The sequence below is a fragment of the Botryllus schlosseri genome, chromosome 6, assembly GCF_051294905.1.
Source record: "Botryllus schlosseri isolate E-star chromosome 6, Bs_hap1, whole genome shotgun sequence".
In the NCBI taxonomy this organism is placed as follows: domain Eukaryota; kingdom Metazoa; phylum Chordata; class Ascidiacea; order Stolidobranchia; family Styelidae; genus Botryllus; species Botryllus schlosseri.
This window is the reverse complement of record NC_137241.1, coordinates 22,034,855-22,041,920: the sequence shown is the minus strand read 5'-3', so window position 1 is coordinate 22,041,920 and position 7,066 is coordinate 22,034,855. Positions and strand designations below refer to the sequence as shown.

At 41.1% G+C, this 7,066-nt stretch overlaps 1 protein-coding gene and 1 pseudogene across 1 annotated transcript in view; one reads left to right on the top strand and one right to left on the bottom strand.

The window, feature by feature from the left end:
- The window catches only part of LOC145440375 (required for meiotic nuclear division protein 1 homolog), a 141,008-nt gene that overhangs the window by 96,274 nt on the left and 37,668 nt on the right, over positions 1–7,066 (top strand). The gene's annotated exons all lie outside the window — the stretch shown is intronic.
- On the bottom strand, positions 2,232–4,034 carry LOC145440163 (general transcription factor II-I repeat domain-containing protein 2 pseudogene; annotated as a pseudogene).

The following is a 7,066-nucleotide window of genomic DNA, read 5'->3' as shown; positions in this document are numbered from 1 at the left end:
GCGGGACGGCATTTGTCTCCTGGGATTTCAGATTGCCAGGACAGAAACATCCGGCGCCAACCGTTTAGGCGCGTATGGACAATTAAACAAACGGTAGCCTATATATATATCGAAGCTCCCGGTCAGCATGGGGCGCGCAGTCCTTCTCGGCCAAGGTTTTCTCACCGCCGGTCGCTCTACACCAGACATGGGGTAATCGCGATTAGTAATCGTAATCGATTACGGCGATTACAGCATTTTCAAGTAATCGTAATCGCAATCGATTACATTCGAAAAAATTCCGAAGTAATCGTAATCGTAATCGACTACTTCGCATATCTAATCGATTTCTTAGTGAAAGAACGATTACTTTTTATTCGTACAAGGACTATGACATAAACTGAACAATCGTGAACAAAGAAGAGATATTGTACCTGGTTCGCGATAGCACACACGTCTGATTTCCAATTGCTATGGCTCATTATTACGTCAGAAGTAGCCTATTAGCTTTGCTCGTCATTGCGTAAGAAGTATCCACAGTAAATAGATAGTCGATGTACGTAGCAGTGTCATTGTAAGAACACCCACCGTGCTGTATATCAGGTTATTAACACGCTCCATACGCCACTCCCTCGCAGCAGGATAATTAATATCCATTCTTCCTAATTTAAAATAGTAACTTTAATTATCTATTGATGTTTGGCTATGCTTATATAGTTAAACGCAGTTTGACCGTTGCTTCTTGGCGAGCAGTAGGCCTATGTACTACGTACGTACGCCGGACTAAGATTTGAAATTTTGTACTCGCCAAATAAAACATTACGGTTTCCACAAGGAAGCAGTAAAATCAACAGTTAATGATATGTAGCATAACCGAGCCGTCTTTGCCGTTTCTGGTAACGGCAGCTTGCAGTAGGCCTACATTATCTGTATGAAGTTGAAGGCAGAATTTTATGTTCGCTTCATCGGGCCCCGGCTTCATCTTATTCTCATATGACTCTACTTGAAACATGCGTCAATCGTTATTTCACAATTCTTTACTCAACATTGGGACCTGCCGCCATGGCCATGGGCTTCTATACCATGTTAGCGTGGGTTGTAGCTAGGATATGGACCTAAACAGCAATTCGTCCCCCAGTCCAAACGTTGGTATTTGGCGCCATAGGGTGGTATTTTCAAGTTGAAGACTGAATTTCGTCAATATTATTAGTAATTGCATTATATTACTATTAATTATTAATCCTCTCTCAGCCCTGATGGTCAGACTTACCTGTAGAGCACGGAGCACGTAATTCATGATTAAAACGTCCGGTATCTTTGTTATAATTACTTTAGTTTATGTTGTTAATTCGTGACCTCCGGTCTGATATATGATCAAAAGATATTGAAGTGGCGCAAGAACATTGGTGAGACTATAGAGACTGTAAGATGGAGTGACGACTGATTTAAATGCCTAATTAATATTCATCCGCGACATATTTTGTTTGCGTGGTTTTTCAGCAATTATCTTGTAAAAATGGATATTTATGGTATTTTTGCCCATAATACTATAAATATGAGATATTATACCGGTATTAGTGCATTGATATACCGAAATATCTATATAAGTTGAACTACTCTATTTACACTGCGCGCAATAATATTTTCAACTCCCTTTAGATAGGTCACGCTCCGCTTTGCGGAGGGAGCTACCCATTGTTACGTGTACCATTAATAATCCCACATTGAATTCAGACGGTGGAAGGTTGAGTGTTTGGTTGGTTTAATGCATGCTTATCGATGGGAATGAGTCGGAGCATTGGAGGTTGAATACTTATAACGGACTCTGTGACTAATTGGACGTCTTAATATGTTTGGCCTGATTAGTGAATATCTTGGATACTTGCGTGACGGTCTTGCGTTTGTTGCCGTACGAAGCGATGAATATACCGGTATATAATCGCTGCACAATGCGCACGGTCGGTGAATACCAGCGATGATTTATGATATAATACAGGGGTCGCCAACTCAAAAGGGGTCGCGGGCCACTTTTTAGACTTGCAAGAGGTCGCGGGCCGCAATAATGTAGTATCGAGATAAACACGCCATACAGCTTAGAAAGCATGTTTATGAAACACTACTGAGTCTACTACATCATCGTGCACTTCCTAACGTGGCCATAGGCATGTAATTACGACAAAAGAAACATTGTTTATTACCGAAATTTCCATACAACGAAAAAAAAACATCATGATCATCACTTCAAATATGATTTAATTACACGCGGCGCTTGAGACCTGACAACGCTTTCTAGCGACTAAAGAATCGATGTCAGGGCTGATGGAGCGTTGGTTCGCAAGTCTCAAAATTGCTTTGAGATGCTCATCTGTTAGTCGCGAGCGTAAGGCTGATTTATTTATTTTCATGGTCGAGAAAAATTGCTCGCAGACATACGTACTGCCAAACATTGCGAGGATCTTCCGGAAGTGCGAAGAAAGCTTCGGAAACTTATGCTGCGGTAAGTACTTGAAGAATTCAGGCAAGGCTACTTCCGAATACCTTTCCTTCATTGCCGAGTCACATTGGAGATCCAACAGTTCCATTTGATATTCCTCGGTGACTGATTCGACATCAATAGTCATTGGCGTAGCAAAAAGATCAAGTTCATTTTCCAGAGTCTTAAAATCCTGAAATCTTGAATTGAATTCCGTATTCAACAACATGAGTTTACCAGAATATTGCTTCATATTCTCGAGCTCGACTGTTGTCAACGACCGGAGAGTTGCAAAATGAGCAAGGTTTCCGACTTCAAGTTGCTTTGTCCATAGCATCAGTTTGCGCATAAATGATTTGATTGAATCGTACATCGCAGTTACAACTTTCATTCGACCTTGTAATGTAGTGTTTAAATCGTTCAGATGTGCCGTAATATCGCATAAAAACGCAAGATCAGAAATGAATTGTGCGTCTCCCAACTCTGGCACGTCTGCATCTTTCAGCGCCATGAATAAACCAATCTCTTCTCTCAATGCGAAAAAACGTCTCAGCACATTACCACGACTGAGCCATCGCACTTCCGTGTGGTATAATATTTCGCCATACTCACTCTCGGTGGCTTCTAAGAAAGCTTTGAACTGACGATGATTCAGGCCCCTCGAGCGAATGAAATTCACGGTTTTCACTACTACGTTCATAACACCACTCATTCCCAAATATTTACTACACAATGCCTCTTGGTGTATAATGCAATGTATGGCATGGATAGGAACGCCTAATGTCGTCATCTTGTTTCGTAGAAGCCCAACTAGGCCTATTTTTTCTGACCTCATGGCTGGAGCTCCATCGGTGGCTACTGAGACCAGCTTACACCAATCCAAATCGGCATGGTCGACACATTTGTTCAGCTCGCGGAATATGTCCCGCCCTGTCGTCGTAGTTTTCATTGGCAGAACATCCAGAAGTTCCTCGGTGACGTTAAAATCTCCGTCGACTCCTCGGACAAATACAGCCAAGACAGCGCCGTCGGTGATGTCGGTACTCTCATCCAGTGCCAATGAAAATGATTGGAAATCCTTTCCAATTGATGATAGTTGTTGATACGAGTCTGCAGCCAATTCCGTAACACGACGAGCAACTGTATTGGCTGAAAGACTGGCGTCCTCGAAGAGCTTGATCTTTTCTGGGCATAATATTTCACTAGCCTTCAGTAGACATCGCTTCACATAATTTCCTTCGACAAATGGTCTCGAGTCCTGCGCTATCATTTCAGATATGGCAAAACTGGCTTTAACTGACAGTTCATTTGCTTTTTTCAGATTTGAGAAGTGGCTCTTCTGCTTATTCAAAGAATTCTTCAGTTGCGTCAACTTCTGTTCACGGTGTTTTCCAGTATAGTCTTCAAACTTATCCTTGTGTAAAGACTCATAGTGGCGACGAACATTGTATTCCTTTCGGACAGCAATGGTAGAATAGCAGACCAGACATTGTATTTGGCCGTTGCACTCTGAAACGAAATAGTTCAGTTTCCATATTTCCTGAAATGTCCTGTTCTCGTCCGATATCTTTCTTTTGGGCATCGTAAGTATGTGGGGAAGAAAAATCGCGAGAAACACGATTCCAGACTACAACTCACCTAGTACGCGTATGAGGCGAGGAAGTATCGAACTGTTTGTAGGCCTATGCGTCTCGATCATTGTCAATGTCTGGTCCATTATTACGTCACCAAGTGTACCACTTCCTATCAGCTGATCATCTCTCGAGGGACTGGAATTACCATCGCCAATGCGTTTTCAACGAGTGAATGAAAATAATGTAGGTCACATGAGAATAGATTATTTTGATCAACAACAACATTTTGAAACTGGAATTAATTTCAGCATTTCAATATTATTTACTCGGTATTCATTCAAAATTTCAAATGGGTTCGCGGGCCGCAAAATATGACCTCGCGGGCCGCATGCGGCCCGCGGGCCGCGTGTTGGCGACCCCTGATATAATAGCTATTATAGTGGCGTATTATATGATTATAGAGGATAACAATAATAGGGCAGGCGATGAAAATGAAACGGCATTTCGTTGCAGGCGAATTGGGTATGCCATATCATGGTCCTTCTGGAAGGCGTCATTCAGCAGAATCTGTATGTATTTTAACTTGCCGACGAGAAAATATAAGTCACTTACCGTACTATTGGAGGACATTGCTGTGATACTATAGAATTAGCGAGCTATCTTCATGTACTGTTCCGGTATGGTAATTGTTATTTGATTAGCAAAACGGAAATAAAATTCTGAGTATTATGCTTTCACAGAAATTTTGATTCCTTTATAACCGATACTTTTTCGTAAAAGTTATGGCCGAAGAATCATTGTGGGAGGATTGGGAATCCATCACCGAGGAGGAAATTTCCCAACGCTTTGAAGGATTGGATGAGTGGAGTGGAATAAGTTTTTACGAACAAGTACAGTCTTCCAATGTAACATGGGCCTAATGCCCGATGAAACAGTGTACGATATTGATCTTTTGGATGTAGTGATAATCTTTTCGTCGCTCTTTTTCATCCGCTTTCCGTGTAGTCTATTCGTTTTTTTCATCGGTTGCTTATGCACAGAAAATAGTTTGGGCAGTTTTGTATCGGTATCAGCGGCCACTCAGTTACCGCATAAAGCCTTATCAATTATAGCATTGTCTACGAGTTTACGGGATTCGGCCGCGGAGAGTTTATCGCTGAATAAGGCATTGCGGGAAATTGATTTTAAACGTGTTCTGGGTGGAGGCCAGTTGTGAAATTTTTCTAGTGAGAACATATTGATGCTTCCTCGTAACATGCAAAATTTGAAACGTCTAGCTAGAATATTTCCACCCTTTTTCGGCGGTCAAATTCGTCCATGTATTTCCGAAATCGCCTATACTTTTACATGTAAAATAGGACAATCGGACTCTCGCGAATGGAATTTTACTCCGCAAAGTCAAGCGTGACGGATCTAAACTTAGAACAATGGGTCGTCGCTCCATCCTACAGTCTCTATAGTGAGACGCACACGCAAATTGTCATGTCTTTAAAACTCTGTGGGTGCCCCGGATGGCATTTGCATTATGAGCTCAGATTGGAAGATCCGGACGATTAGTCACGTCCACCCAGAGTGGCTATTGACAATGGACACATACCCAAAGTTTCGACCAAGGTCTTTCTTCAGTAGCACACTTCGTGAAGTCGCATGTCGATCGAAACTGCGTGTATCTTTTGGTGTGGCGTGGCACGGTATTGACTGGCACCTAAATGCCTATTACTATGAATTAAGGTTGCATTTAAAACAAATATCAATTTAAAACAGACATGTTTAAAACAAGGCCCTTGTTTAAAAAATGTTTTTATTTAAACCACGACGTCACGAATATAAAATTGTGACGTCCTAGTGGATTGAGATTGACACTTGAAAATATAGCTCATTTGACGAAATATCTGGACTATAACTGTTGAACAGACTATTTTGAGGGTTCCAACCATCCCATATCGATGTACGTCGGCAAAATCGGGTAGTAATTGTCCGTAGGCTCATACAAAATGTTTTTTGGAAAGTGTCTACACAATTATGGCATATTGTTACAACTTTAAAAACACAATTTAGTTTTTTTTCAAGCCTTTGTTTTGAAAACACAGTTTAAAACATGTTTTAAACAAAGTGTTTTAAACATTAACCATTACTTTTAAATGCAAACCCTACTATAAATTGTGTATGCTTTTTTAGGAAGAGACGTATGCATTTCAAAATCAAGCTATCCAGAGAGAATTTTCAAGTTAATTTAATCTCTCGAAAATACTGTATAATTTATGTTGGTTTACGAAATACTTTTGAGTCCCCTTCGATCTCGCTCTCCACACTATTGAGAAATTTTGGGGGCGGCGGTTATGGACCTGGCAAGAATGCAAATCGTTGGGGGCGATAAATCGACCTCTATAAAAATGGGCAATCGGTAGATCATGACGTAACAAGCCAATGACGCATCTTTTTTTAAAGGAAAATTGTTCCATCATTAGGCCTTTTCAGCGCAATCCATATATTGTCTTCCTATATAACTTCTAAGATGCAAAATAAATGTAATCGTGAGTAATCGTGATTACTTTTCCAATGTAATCGTAATCGACTACTTCCTGATTTGGCTGTTATCGTAATCGTAATCGCGTCATTCAGATGTAATCGTAATCGCAATCGATTACATTCATGAAGTAATCACCCCATGTCTGCTCTACACACAGTCAGAGGCGCACGTTACATGGCCCAAAACTCCATAGGTCTCGGTGCGTCGTGGCGCGGTGATGGCCGACGCGGAAATGCTAAATTCTATAAATCTTGCGTACTTTTTCCTGGGAGAATTGTACCCAATACCCATTAACGAAAGATATTTCGGCAACATTGAATCGTGCATGTCACAAGAAAAATTTGAAAAAGGTGAATTTTAAAAATAGTACTGTAATTTATGGTCATTTACAAAATAATTTTGCCCCCTCCCCCTCTACCCAATTGGAGGTTTGGAGTGCGGCAGTTACGGTCCTGACTACACTAGTCTCTTTCTGAGATACCCAATAACTCAGCTCATGCAGCCTGGCAC